General features: G+C 46.1%; 1 protein-coding gene across 2 annotated transcripts in view; it reads left to right on the top strand.

Moving 5' to 3' along the window:
- jakmip2 (janus kinase and microtubule interacting protein 2) overlaps nt 1-19,554 on the top strand; it is a 439,655-nt gene that overhangs the window by 191,857 nt on the left and 228,244 nt on the right. For both annotated transcript variants that reach the window (XM_085995146.1, XM_085995144.1), the window contains exon 2: nt 6,703-6,749. The gene's annotated coding sequence lies outside the window, so the exon portion shown is untranslated. The remainder of the gene's footprint in view (nt 1-6,702; nt 6,750-19,554) is intronic.

Below are 19,554 nucleotides of genomic sequence, written 5' to 3'. Positions count from 1 at the left end.
ATATGGGAGGAAGTTTGTAATCAGTACTGACCACAAGCCTCTTATTAGCTTACTGAATGAGATGAAAGCGGTGCCTCAAATGGCATCACAGAGAATAATGAGATGGGCAGTAATACTAAGAGCCTATGAATATGTGATCACGTACAGAGCCGGCAAGGAAAACGGGAACGCGGATGCTCTCAGCCGCCTGCCCCTCTCAAAATCTCCTCGCAGTACTTCCCCTGAGGAGCACGTCCTGATGCTGGATCAGGAGATCAGTCCCCTGATGACTTCAGCGCAAATCCAGGGCTGGACAGCCAAGGACCCCGTTCTGTACAGGGTCCATGAGTATGTGTTGAAAGGCTGGCCAGATCACCGTGAGGGACCGGAGTTCGCGCCGTACAGACAGAGACAGCACGAGCTCAGTGTCCAAGATGGATGTGTGCTATGGGGAGCACGCATCATAGTCCCAGAGCGGGGACGCTCTACTTTGATGGAACAGTTGCATCAATCGCACCCATGAATGACTAGAATGAAAGGACTGGCTAGGAGCTACCTGTGGTGGCCTAACTTGGATGCTGAAATTGAGTCAAAGGTAAAGTCATGCACTATATGTCAGGAACAGAGGAAAGCACCTGCCGGGGCACCACTCCATCCCTGGGAGTGGCCCAGCAAACCCTGGAGGAGAATTCACATAGACTATGCGGGACCTTTTATGGGCAAAATGCTTTTGGTGCTGGTTGACGCTCACTCAAAGTGGATCGACGTTTATCCAGTGAGCTCTGCAACGACTGATGCCACACTGAATTGTCTCAGGAACAGCTTCAGCACGCATGGTATTCCAGAAATGATTGTATCCGACAATGCACCGTGTTTTGTTAGTGAAGGGAGCAAAGAATTCATGGTAAGGAATGGAATCACACATGTCACCTCGGCTCCATATCACCCAGCCTCAAATGGGTTGGCCGAGCGAGCCGTGCAGACTTTTAAGGAGCTCATGAGGAAGAGCTCAGGTGACACCCTGGAGACCAAGCTCAATAGAGCCTTGTTTAGTTATCGTATAACACCCCAAGCTACCACGGGGCTTTCTCCGGCTGAGTTGATGATGAGGAGAAAGTTGCGGTGCACGTTAGACCTGATACACCCAGATCTCAAAAGCAAGGTTGAGACAAAACAAACAAACCAAAAAGCGTACCATGACAAACATACTAAAGCTCGCCATTTCGCCATAGGGGACTCTGTGTACACCTGGAACTTCGGTTATGGACCTAAATGGATACCAGGACTAATCCAGGACATTACAGGACCTGTGTCGTACTCTGTGTTACTAGGGGATGGTCGAGGTGTTTGTCGGCATGTGGATCAGCTTTTCAGCCGGCAGCAGGGGGAACTGCCTCAGATGGAACAAAGGGCAGTAGAGGAGGCTGTTCCAGGACCCAGCATGGCTTATAAGGTGCCAGTGGACACTGGTACTGCCAGGCCACAGCGGGACAGAGTAAAACCAACATCAGAGACTACCCCAATATCAAGTGCAAATGAATCTGAGAATCCACCACAAGTGGAATTAAGACGTTCACAAAGGATTCGCAAGCAACCAGATAGACTTATACAAACCTGTTAAATTAGTCAGGGGTTAACCATGGTTAGAGCATACTGGTTAATTAAAATGGAGTACCTAGTAAGGGCTATTGTTTAAGAATTGCATACGGCAATCTTAAGGGGAGAGGAGTGTAGTAACCTGGGAGGTTATGAGTAACCTGATCCACCAGGTGGTGCTGTGGCAATTGCTCTCCTGAGTTAAGTCTGATCTGTACTGTTGTACTCTTTGTTTTGGCTGCCTCATGGCAGAAGCTTTTATGTGCAAGTGTTGATTGAACTATGTTAAGGAGTTAACCTGGGTCTGTCTCCATCTATGGCCACCTCAAGATACCACATGTACATTGAAGTCCCCCACCCAGAGTACATTCCAAGTGGTGTTCAACATGGAGGAGTACTGATTCATCAGCTGAGGGAGGGCAGTAGGTGGTAATTAGCAGGCGATTTCCTTGTCCATGCTTGATCTGAAGCCATAAGATTTCATGGGGTCTGGAGTCATTGTACATCTACATTTTCAGTTCCCCATCTCACTAGCCACCCCTCACCTTCACCCTCATCCTAGTCCAATATTACTAACTAACAACACAGAGGGGTAGGCACTTGGGTGTTTTAGTCAATGTTCATGTGAAGTTTCTGTTAATGTGCTGTCTAACATTGAACTCTTTATTTTCAACACTTTGCATTATGGACAGATATGTGTGCACCTTTGGAAGTAGCTTAGTGAGTTGCAGTGAATGGTGAGACATAACGGCACCCCCCGCAATGGTGATGAGTGTGAAAGGAATGGCTTGGGTATTGTAGGGATGATTTATGGTGTTGGTGTGGGGTGGTGCCAACCTAGAACATCATGTGGCAGCCAGGGTGTACAGCATCATGTGAAGTAAATCTGGCCATGATGGGGCCTTCCCTGGCTTCCCGGGCAACAATGTACATGGGTGCTGATGCCCTGTGTCCTGTGCAGCATCAGTTGATTGCGGAGAAGGTTGGTGTTGTTGTTGGTGTGCCTGGTGCTGCTGGTGTTAGTGCTGATCGTGATGAGATTCTGAGGACCAAAGTGAGATAGTTTCAAGGGCAATGATGCTGATGGAATAGATGGCAGGTGAGGTTGAGATGACAGAAGCGATCTGTCAATGGTGAGAGAGGTTGTTCCAATGAGGTGACACTGGATACAGAGTTTGCTCCAAACACTTGTTAGCTCCATAAAGCTCAATCTGTCTTCCAAATGCAGTAAGCAACAGCTTCTGACCTTGGAAAGTGAACATCTATGAAATGTGAGCTTTTATAGACCATTTGCAGCTGTCAAGTTATAAATGATCCCATGGTGACACAACTCTCGACCTGCTTACTTGACGTGATCCCCGAGCAGCGGGGAAGCCGTGCGCGAACTCTTAAAATCTAAAGGTAAACTTAAAATAGTTTTTAAGTGCCTGTTAACAAGCTCTTAATCATCTAAATTGCCTCCTCCGCCACTGGGTGTTGGGTCTGTTCAGTGATGACAAATCCGACATCTGGGAAACCAGCGTGGTGGCGGGTTTACAGCGGGTTCCCTACCTGCTGTCAAAAAAATGTTTCCCAGCCGATCCGCAACCAAATGCGCCCGCTGACCCCCTGAAAAATTCCCTCCTTGGACTGTGACTTTAAACAAAAACTGCAGATGCTGGGCTACTGAAAGCAAAACACAAAATACTGGAAACACTCAGCAGGTCAGGCAGCTTCTGTGAACAGAACAGACCAGTGAGTGTACGAAACCCGCTTCAAGATTATTGTAACTTTGTTGTTATGTGTGAAGCTGCCTTTTTTTAGTCACGACATCTTCAATTAACTGCATGACAAATACAAAAATCCGTCATTAAGAAAAAGGCTCTAAAATTTTCAGCTGAGTTAGTATCATTTTCTCTCCTTAAATTTTATAAGTTTAATGTCTGTACTACACCGTGTGTTAAGAATACTGTCTGTAATTGAATAATACAAGCTTCACCTCTCACTGGTTGACAGTTGAATATGGGAATATTTCTTCATTTGCTGGCCACATAACAGGAGGTGATGAGGTTTCAGTGGGTTATGTCAAACCTTGTATACTAACAATGCTTGAGAAATTTCTCAAAAGGTTGTGCTACACAGATCCTATGCCATTGAGGTCAGATGTGCCCTCTTGCTACAATAGGTTGCAAAATTCCAAATGATCCCACTTGCTTCCAAAAGATGATCTTCACCAACTTGTGGGGTCAGTTCCATGGAACAACTTAATTAGATAATGGCTTAGTAAAACTTATATTGTAATTAAATAAAAGAATGAATTAGAAATTTGTCACTTTTGAGTTTCCCTGACACCCTGGTGGATAAACGCATTGTGTGCGTGGCACTGAAACTTTAGGCAAGAAGATTAGGGTCAATTCCTGCTCTGTGCTGTGTTCGCTGATCTCCGATGGGCTGGCAGTGGCACATGCTGGTCTTTTTGTCCCTGGAGAAAAAGTCAGCCCAGATTCTTGCCCCGATCACTCATCTGTTGAACGCTACTGAAATTGTTTTTATGCGGCTCTCAGAAAAAAGTCAAGGATGAGACAGGACTATTTAGCCCATCAAATCCCAGCCTTCATGCACCCCAACACTCCCAGTCTGCAGAGATGTCAGGGAACATAGGGTCTATTGAGAGGGAGGAATTGAATGAAATCAGTATTTGTAGGGAAATGGTGTTAGGGAAATTGACAGGATTGAAGGCCGATAAATCCCCAGGACCTGATAATCTACATCCTAGGGTACTTAAGGAAGTGGCCCTAGAAATAGTAGATGCATTGCTGGTCATCTTCCAAAATTCTATAGACTCTGAAATAGTTCCCATGGATTGGAGGATAGCTAATGTAACCCCACTATTTAAAAAAGGTAGTAGAGAGAAAACGAGGAATTATAGACCGGTAAGTCTGACATCGGTAGTGGGGAAAATGCTAGAGTATTATAAAAGATGTAATAGCAGAGCACGTGGAAAGCAGTGACAGGATCGGACAAAGTCAACATGGATTTACAAAAGGTAAATCATGGAATTTTTTGAGGATGTAACTGGTAGAATAGATAAGGGAGAACCAGTGGATGTGGTGTATTTGGACTTTCAGAAGGCCTTCGATAAGGTCCCGCATAAGAGATTAGCGTGCAAAGTTAAAGCACACGGGATTGGGGGTAAGGTACTGTCTTGGATAGAGAACTGGTTGGCAGACAGGAAGCAAAGAGTTGGAATAAACGGCTCTTTTTCCGAGTGGCAGGCAGTGACTAATAGGGTACCGCAGGGATCAGTGCTAGGACCCCAGCTATTCACAATATATATTTAATGATCTAGACGAGGGAACTAGATGTGATATCTCCAAGTTTGCAGACAACACAAAGCTGGGTGGGCGTGTGTGCTGTGAGGAGGATGCCGAGAAACTCCAGTATGATTTGGACAGGTTGGGTGATTGGGCAGATGCATGGCAAATGCAGTATAATGTGGATAAATGCGAGGTTATCCACTTTGGTGGCAAAAACAGGAAGACAGATTATTATCTAAATGGCAATAGATTGGGAAAAGGGGAAGTGCAACGAGACCTGGGTGTCCTTGTGCACCAGTCACTGAAAGTAAGCATGCAGGTACAGCAGGCGGTTAAGAAGGCAAATGGTATGCTGGCCTTCATAGCGAGAGGATTCGAGTACAGGAGCAAGGATGTCTTGCTGCAGTTGTACAGGGCCTTGGTGAGACCACACCTTGAGTATTGTGTGCAGTTTTGGTCACCTTATCTGAGGAAGGATGTTCGTGCCATGGAGAGAGTGCTGTGAAGATTCACCAGACTGATACCTGGGAAGGCAGGAATGACATATGAGGCGAGATTGGGTCGATTAGGCTTATATTCGCTAGAGTTTAGAAGAATGAGAGGGGATCTCATTGAAACTTATAAAATTCTAACAGGACTAGACAGACTAGATGCAGGAAGGATGTTCCCGATGGCCGGGCAGTCCAGAACCAGGGGTCACAGTCTAAGGATAAGGGGTAAGCCATTTAGGACTGAGATGAGGAGGAATTTCTTCATCCAGAGAGTGGTGAACCTGTGGAATCCTCTACCACACAAGGCAGTTGAGGTCAGTTCAGCTGTCAAACATGGACATTCTCTGCAGTTTGATGTCTCCTTGTATTCAAGACTCACCAAACCTATCTGCTGAAGCAGAAATCAGATGGTTGTTGCATCAGAGAATGCAACAGTCATCTGTCACCTCTGCCGGTGCGATGCAGGCGTCTCTGGTTCCCCAACGGTTGAAGCCTGCAGGAAGAAAGAAAGGTAAGTAAACGTTTTCTATCACTTTTCACTCACCTCACATAATTACCTCTCCACACGTGCACCCATCACTTACCCCCACAGCGCACTTTTGGAACCCTCCGACCCCCGCGGACACACTGCTCGCTTCGATGACCCTGGCGGGGTTTCCCGACGTCGGGAAGCCCTCTTAACTGCCTGTTAACTACCTGTTAACAGGCATTTAAGTGGCTGTAATCCCCTTCCCACCTCCAGGAGACGGGAGCCGGCGCGGGTCAGGTACCCGCCTCCTGGGAAGATGGCACGGAGGCGGGTTTGGGGAGTGATGGGTATCCGCCCTCAGATTCTGCCATTTTCCCGACAGTCCCGCCTCCCCAGGGCTGGCAAAACTGCCCCCCGAGTTTTACTAACTTTCCTCATAGCTCATCCCCTTTACATTGGGGATTATTCTTATCGCTCTTCGCTGCAGCTTCTCTAATCCGCATAAATTCTTATTGCAGTGCAGTAACCAGAACCAAGAGCGCACTCCAAATGAGGTGTGACCGTTGGATGTCAAATAATTGCTAAGATGTCCCCTCCCCCGCCCCGGGAAGCAAACAATCTGCCGACACTCATTGTTCACAATTGAAGAATGACAACTCAGCTGAAGTATCGCAGGATCGACACCCAGGAAACCACATCCTTTTGTGAATGAATGCTTTCAGTGCAAGGACAAAGGCAAACAATTGTTGGGGAATGAAAATATAAAACAAGAAATGTTACATTACCATTCTCAGAACAGATGAACAGAACAGATTGTTCAACTGTATTTCAGAGTCAACCTTAACTTTATTTTTTCTCATTCATTTCACAGATGATGGCTGCTTCATGGAATAAATGGATGGATATGGATGGATGAAGGTATGACTAACAAATGAAAATCATATAAAAATTGTTAAAAACAGAATTCATCAGTTCAACTCTTAATAAACTGTTCCTGTTTGTCTGTATCTGCAGTGTCTAAATGAGATTGATAACATGACAAAGTCATAAGAGTCATAGGGGGAAAAAATGTGGTTGATTTGCGCCTCCTGTTCGAGGGCGCTAACGGGGTGCAAAGCAACTGGCGCCTGGGCATGGTGCCGCCAATGCCTCCCGTGGAATTCAGCGGGAGGTTAGCGGCGGTGGTAACCATTAGCGCCCTGCTGTGCCACTGGCGATGACGTCATCGCCGTGCACAGCGCCCCGCTCGTACCCCGGCTGTGATCTTCGGTAGCGCCCCCTGACTTACCACCAGACGCTATGTCCGACAGGGTCAGGGGGGCCTACCTGCGGCCAGGGTGGCGCAAATTAAAGGGGAGGTGCTGGACGGCTATTTTTGTTGCTGGCCGCCTGCCAGCCTCCTGTGCAGCCCCCTCGCCCGCGGGGTGCCGGCTGCGCTCCATGAGCCCGGCACTTCTCTTGAGTGCCGGGCTCTTTTGCTGGCACTCTGATCCCGGTAGCCCAGCTGGGCCCCAGGTCGCGCTGTGCTCGGCCCCTCCCCTTTAATAAGGGGAGGAAGGCCTGCAGTTCCATGACGTGATGCGCCGCAGAGCATAGCGTTGTGGCACGTAGCGCCGTGATATTCGCTCGCATCGCTCTTCCAGTAGCACCCCGCCTCCCTCTTGGGGCGCTACCAGTGAATTTTGGGCGCGGGGGCGCTAATTTTTTCAGGGCGCTAAAAGTACAACTTAGCGCCCCAAAGGGACCGCGACCCAATTTTTCCCCCATAGAGTCATAACGGCACAGAAGGAGGCCATTCGGCCTTTTGAGTCCATGCCGGTAACTCGTTAGCTTACCTAAGTAGTCATGGGAAATAATCATTGAGTAGGTAATGGAGGGGTGGATTAGCAGTGAGTTAGGAAAAGATGCATTGTATAGATAATAGAGGAACTGGTAAACCCAATAGTATTAAGAGACAGTATTAGACAAATAATAGAAAGATTGACTTTGTAGTAACAGCGTACGGTATTGTTGCATAATGGAGAGGCTGCTTGAGGGGCTGGACAATGTTGAATGAATGGCAGGAATTGTGGATAAAGACAAACAGCAAACAAGCCCCATCCCTCTTCTAGCCCTATACCCTTCAAAGGTGCCTTTTATTTATTTTGTGTGTAACACCTTGTTGACTTTGAACATATATAAAGGGATCTTAGATTATGCCAGCAGTTTATTCAGCTATATTTTGATGGAATAGCATTGCCCTTTCACTTGGTCAGATCCATTTTTACATTGTCACCCACAATCGCATTGCACAGCTCTGAAGTGAGAATACTGCATGTGTACACTGAGTGTTGATCAGCAGTATTCAACAGCAACTTGCATTTATATAGCGCCTTTAACATAGTAAAATGTTCCAAGATGCTTCCCAGGAGCTTAATTAGACAAAATTTGACACCGAGCCACATAAAGAGATATTAGGACAGGTGACCAAAAGCTTGGTCAAAGACGTAGGTTTTAAGGAGCGTCTTAAAGGAGGAGAGAGTGGTGGAGAGGTTCAGGGAGAGAACTCCAGAGATTAGGGCCTAGGCAGCTGAAGACACGGCTACCAATGGTGGAATGAAGGAAATCGGGAATGTGCAAGACGCTAGAATTGGAGGAGCGCAGAATAATGGAATCTGTGGTAGGGGACGAATGATTGGGGCAATATTCATTTAGTCAAGTGCACTGGTAGGTCATTCTGTTAGATTTAAGGTAATTATGGAAAAGGACAAGGCTAGACCAGGAATAAAAATTCTAAATTGGGGAAAAGCAAATTTTGCTAAGCTCAGAGGGGATTTAGCCATAGTGGACTGGAAACAGCTACTTGAAGGTGAATCAGTGTCAGAACAGTGGGAGGCATTCAAGGAGGAGATCCGGAGAGTTCAGACCAAACATCTGCCCTTAAAGAAAAAAGGTGGGACTAACAAATCTAGAGCCCCTTGAATGTCTAGAAACATACAGGGTAGGATAAAGGAAAAAAGGGAGACATATGACAGATAACAAGGGCTAAATACTCCAGAATCTTTAGAGGAGTACAGAAAGTGCAGGGGTGCAATTAAAAATGGTATTAGGAAAGCAAAGAGAGAGCATAAAAAATTCTTGGCAAGTAAAATCAAGGAAAACCCAAAGATGTTTTATAAATATATTAAGAGTAAGAGGATAACTAAAGAAAGGGTAGGGCCTATTGGAGATCATGAGGGTAATCTGTGTGTGGAGGCGGGAGACATCAGTCGGGTTCTTAATGAATTCTTTGCGTCTGTTTTCACAAAGGAGAGGGGTGAAGCAGACATTGCTATCGGGGGGGGGAGGAGTGTGAAATATTACATGAAATAAACATAGTGAGAGAGGAAGCATTAAGGGGTTTAGCAGCTTTAAAAGTGGATAAATCCCCAGGCCCGGATGAAATGTATCCCAGGCTGTTAAGCGAAGCAAAACAGAAAATAGCAGAGGCCCTGACCATCATTTTTCAATCCTCTCTGGCTTCAGGTGTGGTGCCGGAGGACTGGAGGACTGCTAATGTGGTACCCTTGTTTAAAAGGGGAGAAAAGGATAGACCGAGTAATTACAGGCCAGTCAGCCTAACCTCGGTGGTGGGAAAATTATTGGAAAGAATTCTGAAGGACAGGATAAATCTTCATTTAGAAAGACACGGATTAATCAAGGATAGTCAGCACAGATTTGTTAAGGGAAGGTCGTGTCTGACAAACTTGATTGAATTTTTTGAGGAGGTAACAAGGAGGGTAGATGAGGGTAGTGCGTTTGATGTAGTGTATATGGACTTTAGCAAGGCTTTTGATAAGGTTCCACATGGCAGACTGGTCACGAATTTAAAAGCCCATGGGATCCAGGGCAAAGTGTCAAGTTGGACTCAAAACTGGCTCGGAGACAGGAAGCAGAGGGTAATGGTTGACGGGTGTTTTTGTGACTGGAAGGTTGTTTCCAGTGGGGTTCCGCAGGGCTCAGTACTAGGTCCCTTGTTTTTTGTGGTATATATTAACGATCTTGACTTGAATATAAGGGGCATGATTAAGAAGTTTGCAGATGATACTAAAATCGGTTTTGTGGTTGATACTGAAGAAGGAAGCTGTAGACTGCAGGAAGATATCAATAAATTGGTCAGGTGGGCAGAACAGTGGCAATGGAATTCAATCTGGAGAAGTGTGAGGTAATGCATTTGGGGAGGGCTAACAAGGAAAGGGAATACACATTAAATGGTAGGACACTGAGTAGTGTAGAGGGACAAAGGGACCTTGGAGTGCATGTCCACAAATCCCTGAAGGTAGGAGGCCAAGTAGATAAGGCGGTTAAGAAGGCATACGGAATGCTTGCCTTTATTAGCCGTGGCATAGAATACAAGAGCAGGGGGTTTATGCTTCAACTGTATAAAACACTAGTTAGGCCTCAGCTAGAGTACTGCATGCAGTTCTGGTCACCACATTACAGGAAAGATGTGATTGCACTAGAGAGGGTACAGAGGAGATTTACAATAATGTTGCTGGGTGTGGTGTATGTAACCTGTTCCACCTTAAGAGAACTTAAGCCTGTTCCACCTTAAGAGATGTACTACTTTCTCTGGCTGCTGTATACATAATACCGGTGGTGACCACCGGTATATAAGTACTGTGTAGTGATATTGCTGTTAGTATAGCCCTGACCTCCAACTAGTAAAGACCTGTTGAAACGTTATTCTTGTAGTCTGTGTCAGTAATTAATCTTAAATACAACTAGAACACACAGACTTAACAGTGGCGATGAGTCCGATTCTTACCCTGCGGCCGTTTATATCCACGGCGGCTTCGTCCACAGAACGGGCGTTGAAGAGAGGCATCCACCCTCATCACCCTGCTGGAAGACACGTCGCGCGGCAGACATCGAGAACCCGGAGTGCAGAAGATATCCTGAACTCGAAGCCTCCATCAGCGGCAGTCAGCTATCTTCCTTCTACCTCGGTGGTGGGTAAGCCGGTCAGTGACGCGAGCAGAAAGTCGGCCGCGTTGGCTGTACAGACGGGGAGGGAAGATGGAGGAATAAGGGCGGTGAGATCGATCGCGACTGGAGATAAGGGCCGCATTCGGGCCGAAAGGCGCAGCGCGGGGACATCGATCGCGGCTGGTGATAAGGGCCGGGCCGCATTCGGGCCAAAAAGGCGCAGCGTCTGGGGTGACTGAAGGCGCGAGAGCCGCAGTGAAGGCGAACGCAGCCGGTGCTAATAACCGGGCTGCAAGAAGGGCTGCGAGGCGCGACATCGGGGAAGCACGAATGCCCGAGGGAGCCGCGGTGAAGCGGAGACAGCGTCGGGGGAGTTATTAACCGCTGGGAAAGGGGAGCAGCAGCGGCACGCCAAACACCATTGCAGCCAGCGGGTGAAGAAGGCGAGCGCGGGAAAGACCGCCAAGCGCGGGAAACCGCCATTTTGTAGGCGGAGGACAAAGACAAGAGCAGGAAGCCGCCATCTTGGAAAAAGGGAAATCACTAAAAAAAAAATTGCAACGATGCCTAAACATGGGAACATTAATACCTTTGATAGCGACATCGAAGATTGGGCCACATATGTAGAACGCATACAAAATTATTGTAAAGCAAATAAAATCCCAGATGATGAGAAAGCACTAACTTTATTAAACTTAATGGGTGCGAAGACAAACGGGCAATTGAAACACCTTTTATCACCAGATGAACCGGCGGAGAAGACGTTCGAGGAGATTGTTACTGTCCTGAGAAATCATCTAAACCCCACGCCGCTGATGCTAGCGGAACGATTTAAATTTTACAGCAGAAAGCAGCTGAAAGATTAAAGCAATGCTGAATATTTAATGGAATTGCGCAAGCTAGCAAAGTACTGTCAGTTTGGAACGGGACTAACAGATGCGCTAAGAGATAAATTTGTGTGTGGATTATTAAAAGAAGATACACAAAAGCGACTGCTCGAGGAGAATGAGCTGACGCTTGAGAAAGCGGTCACTATGGCAGCATCACACGAAGCCGCAGCGAGAGGCACGGCAGTAATGCAGCTACAGTCACCGGAACTCAGTACAAATCAATTGGTTTTGAGTACTGTAAAATGTTATCGTTGTGGAAAGACAACGCACGATCAGAACCAGTGTTGGTTTAAAAACCAAGAATGCAGAACGTGTGGCAGGCTTGGCCACATAGCTAAAGTATGCCGGTCAGGAAAGAAGACCAGCAACAAAAAGTCACCGCAAGGAAAATACATAAAGGTACACAAGGTGACAAAGAACAGTTCGAACGAACAGAAGTCAGATTCAGACGCCAGCAGTAATGAACTGGATAGCTTAAGAGTACACAACATTGGTAAGGATGCAGATCTCCAGACAATTTGGGTCACTCTTCAGATAGCAGGAGTCCAAGTAAAGATGGAATTGGACACTGGATCGGCATTGACGGTCATGAATAAGAAAGATTACAAAAGGTTATTCCAACATATTCCCCTACGGGATACGGAGATTATATTGAAAACATACACGGGGCAAAGAGTGTACCCCATCGGAAAGATAGAGGTAAAAGTGGTCCACAAGGGCAAAGAAAGCCAAGTAATGGACTTATATGTGCTACCTGAAGGAGGTCCACCACTACTGGGATGGGAGTGGATTAGGAAAATGAATATGGACTGGCACTCCTTAAAGGCACTAACGGTAGATTCCGGGAAAACAGATGTCAAACCTAAACGATTGTCCAGAATATTGGATGATGCTAAAGAGGTGTTCCAGCAGGGACTGGGAACACTGAGAGGAATTACGGCAAACATCAAGATTGATGAACATGCACACCCAAAATTTTTCAAAGCCAGACCGGTACCCTATGCAATACGACCTGCTGTAGAAGCGGAACTGGAAGCGCTAGAACGTTCAGGTGTACTGTCTAAGGTAGATTGGAGTGAGTGGGCTACGCCCATTGTTCCCGTTATGAAACGTCCTTCGAGCAACAAGCCAGGAGAACCAGGGAAGGTTCGCATCTGTGGAGACTTCAAGATCACCGTTAATCCGGTGCTTCACACGGTGCAGTATCCGCTTCCGCGGATTGAGGATATTTTTGCTTCGTTGTCTGGCGGGAAACACTTCACCAAGATAGACCTGGCGCAGGCGTACTTGCAGATGGAGGTTGAAGAAGAGTCACGCCAGTACCTCACGATCAACACGCATAGAGGTTTGTACCGGTATAATAGGCTGGTTTTTGGAGTGGCATCGGCTCCAGCAATTTGGCAGAGGGCCATGGAGCAGGTATTACAGGGAATTCCAGGCACACAATGTTACCTGGACGATATTCTGATTACAGGAGATGGTGATGAAGAACACCTCGCAAACTTGGAACTGGTGCTCAACAGACTGAAAGAGTATGGACTTCGAGTTAATCGGCAGAAATGTGAGTTCTTTCAGAAGCGGATCTCGTACTGTGGTCATGTCATTGACCGGGAGGGGCTTCATAAGTCTCCTGACAAGATAGAGGCAGTTGTAAAGGCTCCCGCTCCGGATAATGTCTCTCAGCTGAGGTCGTTTCTAGGATTGATTAACTATTACCATAAGTTTCTACCGAATCTATCCATGGTACTGCACCCGCTGAACGCTCTTTTGCAGAAGGGGGTACCATGGGAATGGAGCGAAAACTGTAAGAAGGCATTTCGCAAAAGCAAAGAATTGATCACCTCAGAGGAAGTGTTGGCTCACTTCAACCCGACACTGCCTATTCGGTTGGCTTGTGATGCTTCTCCATATGGTATTGGGGCAGTACTCTCACACAAGTTGCCAAATGGCACGGAAAGGCCAGTCGCGTTTGCATCCAGATCATTGACCTCCGCTGAGCGCAACTATGCGCAGATCGATAGGGAGGCTCTCAGCCTTGTATGGGGAGTGAAGAAGTTTAATCATTACCTGGAGGGCCAAAAATTCACACTTCTGACAGACCATCAGCCGTTGGTATCCATTTTTAACCCTAAGAAGGGTGTTTCGGTGATGACAGCACAGAGACTCCAGAGATGGTCCCTTTTCCTAGGGGCACATCAATATCAAATAGAATTCAAAGGCACAAAGCAGCATGGCAATGCTGATGGGCTGTCGCGCCTGCCACTACCTGAAGAAGAAGAGACGACGAAAGTTGACCCTGTTGAGTTATTTCATTCGACCATCATCGAGTGTTTACCAGTCACCAATGCAAGTATTGAAAGAGAAACCAGGAACGACCCGACACTGTCCCGAGTCTACGAGGTGACAGTGAAGGGATGGCCAACACATGGTGATCCTCTGTTACCGGCATTCTCGGCAAGGCGAGACCAGCTGTCCGTCTGCCATGGTACTTTGATGTACGGGTCAAGAGTGATTATTCCTCCCAAGTTAAGGGAAAGAGTTCTAAAGGAACTGCATGAAGGTCATCTGGGGGGAGTTAAGATGAAAAGTCTTGCTAGGGCTTATGTATGGTGGCCGGGTATTGACCAACAGATAGAGGAGTTGACGAAAAGCTGCGCTGGGTGCCAAAAAGTGCAAAATGCACCTCCGATCGCACCGCTACACCCATGGGAATGGCCTTCAGCCCCATGGCAACGCGTACATATTGACTTTGCTGGTCCATTCATGGACTCCATGTTCCTAATTGCGGTGGACGCACATTCCAAATGGCCAGAAGTGATCAAGATGAATACCACTACTTCAGAAAAGACAATTGCGGTGTTAAGAACAATATTCGCAAGGAACGGATTGCCAGAACAGATATGTTCGGACAACGGACCACAGTTCGTGTCGGAAGAATTCCAAAAATTCTTAAAGAAGAATGGGGTGAAACATTATACCTCTGCCCCATATCATCCGGCGACAAACGGGTTGGCCGAGAGATTTGTCCAAACATTCAAAAAGGCAATAAAGGCCATGAACGATGATCAGATTCCGCCAGAACACAAGGTGGACAATTTCCTAATGGCATATCGAAACGCCGCTCATGCAGTAACTAACCAAAGCCCTGCCATGATGTTTTATAACAGGAGGTTGCGGTCCAGGTTGGACTTGTTAAAACCAAATGTGCGGAGGGAAGTGGAAAACAAACAGTTCCGGCATGTTAATAACAAGACCACTCGAAGTTTCAACGTAGGACAACCAGTGTTGGCAAGGGACTATGGAAATGAAAAATGGCAGTCCGGAACAATTCGGGCCAGACAAGGACCTCTGATGTACACAGTAGATATTGGTAACAATGTGATAAGGCATCATGCGGATCAACTGGTAGAATCGAGAGCAAGGGTCGAACCCATGGTTGCGACAGAGACAACTGTGGAAGACGTTAATGAACCTGAAGCATCTACCTCGGCAGGGAATGTACCTGATGATGACGTCCAATACATAGGAAACCAACTAGAGGAGTCACCTCAGCAACAAGAATCAGAGACCACTGAAAGGCGTTATCCAACCCGAATCAGAAGGCCTCCTGAGAGACTGAACCTTTGAACTGTTTATACCTGAAGTTATATATGTATATATGTTATTATGTTATGTTAAATGGGGATATGACTGTTAAGCTAAAAAGGGAGGATTGTGGTGTATGTAACCTGTTCCACCTTAAGAGAACTTAAGCCTGTTCCACCTTAAGAGATGTACTACTTTCTCTGGCTGCTGTATACGTAATACACCGGTATATAAGTACTGTGTATTGATATTGCTGTTAGTATAGCCCTGACCTCCAACTAGTAAAGACCTGTTGAAACGTTATTCTTGTAGTCTGTGTCAGTAATTAATCTTAAATACAACTAGAACACACAGACTTAACACTGGGAGTAGAGAATCTTTAGCTATGAGGAAAGACTGGATAGGCTGGGTCTGTTTTCCTTGGAACAGAGGAAGCTGAGGGGAGACCTTATTGAGGTGTATAAAATTATGAGGGGCATAGATAAAGTGGATAGGAAGGACCTATTTCCCTTAGCAGATGGGTCAAAAACCAGGGGGCACAAATTTAAAGTAATTGGGGGAAGGTTTAGAGGGGATTTGAGGGGAAATTTCTTCACCCAGAGGGTTGTGGGGGTCTGGAACTCACTGCCTGAAAGGGTGGTAGAGGCAGGAACCCTAACCACATTTATAAAGTACTTGGATGTGCACTTGGGATGCTCTAACCTGCAGGGCTACGGACCAAGAGCTGGGAAGTGGGATTAGGCTGGATAGCTCTTTGTTGGCCGGCACGGACACAATGGGCCGAAATGGCCTCCTTCTGTGCTGTAACTTTCTATGATTCTATGATCTTTTGTGTCAGTAGCAAGAATGGCCTTACAAAGGAGAAACAATAACACAGGGAAATTACAACATAAAAGAATATACAATGTAGAATAGGAAAAGCCCATTAGGTCCATCAAACCTTCTCCACTGCAGACGATATACAAAGTACCCTAAAATGGACTCCACCCTAACTATTTTAATATTTTGTGAGAAAGTGTTGTATAAATATTCCTGATCCCAAAAGGTTATCAAATGAAACAACGGAATAACTACCTATCTCCATATCTACACCAATCAGCCACTGTATTTGGCCGCCATACACAGACAGCACTAACTAAAGCCTACGTTTCCAGTCTTAGTAGCATGGGAACCATTGTGTCTCATGGAAACTATGATCATCTCAAGCTAAGTTTATCCCTATAACCTTCAATTCCATCTTCAACTGGATATTTATCCAACTCTTTTTGAAGGCGTCAGTTGTTTATCCTGGGATTCTCTTCCTGAGCTTCTCTTCCACACATCCACCAATGTCAGCTGTGGCTCAGTTGGTAGCACACTCACCTCTGAGTTAAAAGGTTGTGGGTTCAAGTCCCACTCCAGGGACCTGAGCACACAAAGCTAGGCTGACACTCCAGTGCAGTGTTGAGGGAGAGCTGCACTGTCGGACGTGCTGTCTTTTGGATGAAACATTAAACCGAGGCCCCATCTGCTCTCTCAGGTGGACATAAAAGATCTCATGGCACTATTTTGAAGAAGAGCAGGGGAGTTATCCCCGGTGTCCTGGCCAATATTTATCCCTCAACCAACATAACAAAATTATCTGGCCATTATCACATTGTTGTTTGTGGGAGCTTGCTGTGTGCAAATTGGCTGCTGCGTTTCCCACATTATAACAGTGACTTCACTTCAAAAGCACTTCATTGGCTGTAAAGCACTTTGAGATGTCCGGTGGTCATGAAAGGGGCTATATAAATGCAAGTCGTCTTCTTCTTGACCACTGTTTTGATGTGGAATTTTTTCAATAGTGTTGATCATTTTTAACATGTGGCCTTCTACTTCAGAATTAACAAAATACCGATGTTAGAACTGACATTTTACTGGTGAACTGGTACTGTTTCTAGTCTGGCAATGATCGCAGATGGGTAGAAACAGGTTCCTACAGATAAATAAAAGTTAGTAAGAAGATGGAGAAAGAGCTTTAATTATCAGATCACTCTTTCATGTCTTAATAGTTCTGAGGTGTGTTTTTAAACATTGGAGATAATTTTAGATTTTTGTGTGTCACTGTACATTTTCCTCTGAATTTGGAAGGAACTTGAACACTTAATAGAAGAGCCCATGGAGGATACACTAGGCTGAACAAAGGAGCAATAACCAACAGGTTGCTTAAAGCCTGCTCCACCCAATACAGCCCATCTCCCTGGAAATACTACTCAAATTTTCAGTCAGCCTCATCCTAGGTATAAAAATTCAACTTCAGAAATAAATGCCAAGTGCCTCCACTTATGTGCCTCTGTATAAGTGGCTCTATATTCTATCATATGAAACTTGTATTTTCTTTTTATAAAGGGATGTAACTATACTCCTACCTTTGTCTTATGTGTAACATACACAGTTTCTGAAGACACTGTATTGATGGTTGAGATGCAGTCCCTCATTAAGAAGCAATGGGCCAAATCTTGCTGGAACAGCTATCTCGCGGCATGCACTGTTAGTTAGACATTTTTCTGCACCCTTCAGCTCGGAAATATTTTGCACCATAACTTGCTGGAAGGGCGAGCTGATAACGCCGTGGTGAGGGCAGCAGAGCATCTGGGACCTTAGTGAATGGCAGGACCAGTAGTATCTCCTTAATCAGTGAGATTTAAGGACTGGGAAAGAAACAGGAATGACTGAGAATGAACTAGGGTGAATTAGAGTCAATCCAGGTACAGAAAGAGAAATAGAAGAAAAGAAAGATTAGATTCCGAGAGAGAGAAAAAAAAGAGGCGGAAAGGAAAAGTAAGAAAAAAATAATTTGACATTTGTAACATCTCTAAGAAGAATTTACTACTTACAGGAATGAGATGGGACTATTTAAATGTTTCCCTTTCTGGGCTAGAGAGGTTGATTGACATTGCATTAGCAATTATTACGTCTTTAAAAGAGTACTTAGGCCCTCAATCACCAGCCCTAACATTTGGTGAGTTTGCTGGGCAAATTAATGGGCAAATCCAGCAAGTTCTTAAAGATAATGAGGAGGTGAAGGGCGAGATGCTGTTTGTGCGAAGCAAATGGCACAGCTGCATAAATTGACCAGCAAGTTCTGGAGATTCGCAATTCATGGCGTATCTCTCTATCCCCTGAACTTGCTGGCCGACTTGTGCATTAATAACGTCGTGTCATTAATGCATCGTTATTTTTCCACCAAGATTCGTCCCAATGATTCACCAATGCCACCCATTTAGGTAATAGTCTAGGTTAATGTGCCAGACACTAAAGCCCCCATGCAGATGGTGATCTGTCCGCCCCACCCTATGAGGACTGTGTGATTTTAACTGCTGAGCCTCATTTTTATTTCCCTTCACTGACTCTGGCCAGCAGCCGGTGGGGATAACTTTAGCGTTGAGGCTGGCAGGTGGGAAGCGGTCCTCGGCAAGGTATGCGAGGAAGTGGAGAGAAGGGGAGAGAATGATTAAAGTCGGGAGAGGGGGGAGGCCTGGGGCTGGGGCTGCGGAGGCCCACAGTCTCCTGGAGGAACGCTCATAAAGACAGTGCATCTTTAACCCTGCAGATAGCCAGTTTAGCATTCAACCTCACCTTAAGCCAAAACACTACCTGCGCTCTAAAACCGTAATAATTTGTTCTTGCTGAAGTTATCCTTAAATAGAAATTGTGTGTTGAGTTATTAGGGTAAAATTCCACGATCAGGGACACAGTTCGGGCTTGATTCTGGTGGTTAGCATAACTAATTTGTAACAGAGCCTGGAAACACTGTGTTCTTGCCTTTCTCATGGCTTGGAGAGGATCAATTTCCTTTACCAAGTTGCTCCGGTTTTCTGACGAGGCAAAAAAATTTGTAAGCCAGTTTTCATCGGCCCAATCTGGGCCCCCAGGGTCTGCTTTCGGTACGGTGCCACTCCGAGTTGCTCCTATTCCGGAGTTGGGCACCTCTCTGTTGTGTTGCTACAGGTGCAGCCGCCTGCTCTGACTATTCAAATGATCCCAGTCCCAGGATTTGGGACCAGGTCAGTGACAGGTTACAGTGAGGGGTAGAAGTTTTGCCCCACCACAGTTCCACCCCCTCAATCATGGTTGCCCGATTTCCAAGCTATCACATGAGTACAAAGACTATTTCTGATTCACTTTTCCCCCCTTCTCCAAGCACTGGTTCATGCTGGGGTACAGTTCCATAGGAGCTGGGAGCCTAGCTCGTGAGTGCAAAAGACAAAGCTGAAGCGTTTGCAACTATCTTCAGCCAGAAGTGCTGAGTGGATGATCCATATCAGCATCCTCCTGAG

This window comes from Somniosus microcephalus, chromosome 8 (genome assembly GCF_052327205.1).
Source record: "Somniosus microcephalus isolate GS21.2 chromosome 8, FLI_Smic_1.0, whole genome shotgun sequence".
Taxonomy (NCBI): domain Eukaryota; kingdom Metazoa; phylum Chordata; class Chondrichthyes; order Squaliformes; family Somniosidae; genus Somniosus; species Somniosus microcephalus.
Note: the sequence above shows the minus strand (reverse complement) of the source record. Positions and strands in the feature narration are given on the sequence as shown.